This window comes from Otolemur garnettii, unplaced genomic scaffold (genome assembly GCF_000181295.1).
Source record: "Otolemur garnettii isolate 467f Iridium unplaced genomic scaffold, OtoGar3 scaffold00133, whole genome shotgun sequence".
NCBI lineage: Eukaryota > Metazoa > Chordata > Mammalia > Primates > Galagidae > Otolemur > Otolemur garnettii.
The window spans coordinates 1,701,142-1,703,581 of record NW_003852528.1 but is presented as its reverse complement, the minus strand read 5'-3'; positions in this window follow the sequence as shown (position 1 = coordinate 1,703,581).

Here is a 2,440-nt window from a genome sequence, read left to right as displayed (position 1 = left end):
GAAGCAGCCTTACAGGCTCAAAATCGAATGTTCCATTCTCTGCCCAAACCTGCCTCTTCTGCAAATGCACCGAGGGGCGGCTCCTCCAGCCCGATCAGACCTTGCCTGGCATCAGCCGTCTCCTGCCTCTTCCAGGCGGGTTTTATCTTGAAACATAATGCAGACCTCGTAACTCTTCCTATCCCTTAAAATCCGAAGTCCTTCTCATCACTCAAAGCGTATGCCATTTAATTTCCAGTTCCAGATCTAAGCAAATTTTTAACTTTAATAGCTGTACAAAACAACTTTCATCAGTGTTTGTTAAAGAAAAAGTAGCAAGCTACTTGATAACATTTCTAGAAAGGTGCTATCAACAAGAAACATCAGTCACACCTTTCTTGTTCTGTGTATGTGTAGATGTGAGCCCTAGCAAACTCGCTCTAGCCATCCTGGCCTTTCAGGTTTTCTGGACAGTACTAATTGTTAGTAAGCAGTATATTGTTCTCATTCAAATATATGTACACACACACACACGTGTGTGTGTGCTGCTTCTTACTAAGACCCCCAGGGGAGAGGGCTTGATTTGTTTTCAGCGGTATGGCTGGCTACATAATTTGTGGGGCCCAGAGAAAATAGAAAATTCAGGGCTCCATATTCTTAAATCAGGCCTTTTGTCTTTCTTTTTGGTATCTCTCTGTTAATGGAAAAAACCCAAACTCTGTAAAATAATGTAAGTAGGTTTATTCTGAACCGAATGTGTGTGACTGTGGTCCAGAGCACATGGCCCAAAGAGGTCCTAAAAAATATGCTGGAGGTGGTTGGCTTACAGTTTGGTTTTAAACTTTCATGGAGACAGGGATCTACACAAAATCATGAATCAATACGTGTAAGGTATACATTGGCTTGTCCCCAAATGCAGGGCATCTTAAAGGAAGGGGAAGACTCACAGGTTGTAGGTGGGTTTAAAAATTCTTTGATTTGTAATTGATTAAAGAAATGAAGCTTTGTCTCTAAACCTTCTAAACCTTCCTAATGCTGCAACCCTTGAATACAGTTCCTATGGGTCGCGACCCACAGTTGAGGACTACAGAGGCTGGAACACTTTAAGTTAAGATAAAGAAGTATGTAATCAGAGACAAGCCACTAGACATATACCTAAGCAAACTGATGGCCTTTGGGTGTGGTTTAATCGTTACTTTGCATGGCCTCATTTAGTATCTTATCGCTACAAAGAGTAGCTCCAAAAGGGAGAGGATTTAGGAAACATGTCCAACTTCCCTTCTCCTCATGGCTGGCAATCTGGGATCTCCTTGATCAAGAGAGGTCCAGTCAGTTGGCTAGAGGGCTTAAGATTTTGCATTTGTTTGCATCTCTTAACTTTGTAAAGTGTTTTTGTTATTTGCTATTTCATATCTAAGTAAGGAAATATTAAAAATTTTAAACTATTATCATGAATTTTATAATCAGTATTTATTTTGTGCAATGCCAGTTTTTGATTACATACATAAATGCATTTAACTAATACATAAATTCACAAAAATGACAGTCTGTATTTTATAGCTTGTACATGCATTTTGTCTTTATCAGAACAATGGAAATGACACAAAATGAACTTGACTTTTTCATGGCCTTCCTTAATATGCACATATTCTACCATCATTCTTTTCCTGCCTTCCCTTGGTCCCTTCCTTCCTTCATTTTTTTTTTTTTTTCTGAGACCGACTCTCACTCTGTTGCCTAGGCTAGAGTGGCACAGTGTCAGCTAGCTCACAGCAACCTCAAACTCCTGGGTTTAACAACCTTCCTGCCTCAGCCTCCCAAGTAGCTGGGACTACAGGCCCCTGCCACAACACCCAGCTAGTTTTTCTATTTTCAGTAGAGACAGGGTCTCACTCTTGCTCAGGCTGGCTTCTAACTCCTGAGCTCAAGTGATCTTCCCACTTTGGCCTCCCGGAGTGCTGGTATCACAGGCATGGGCCACTGCACCAGGCCCTCCCATCACTCTTGGTCTTGGGTTTACTGAAGAGTAAGGAAAGAGTGAAAGGAAAAAGAACCAGAGACTGGTCTTTCTTTGCCTTTCCTTCCATGTCGGTATTGCCAGCGTCATCAGGTGGCTAATAAGACGGAACCGAGTTCCTCCACGTCTCGTAAACGCCATTGCCTTCTTTTCATGTTCAAAGCAAATTGAGGATATTGGGGAAAGTGTGACCCTTCAGTGCTGTCAGCACCCAGCTCACTCAGTTGCAGACTTAACACAAGTACTGCGTGCTCACTTTGAGTCTTGCTGTTCCCTCAACATTAGGGGTCCACAGTGAATCCCACACTCAACGGCTCACTGTGAGCCCCGTATGGAAAGCCAGTGGGCGTGTGGGCGAGAGTTTCCCTGGCTCCTGTGCGTCCTCCACTGTTCCAGTGGAGCTCAAAGACCAAATTAACAAGCATAACAGGACAGAGGCAGCAC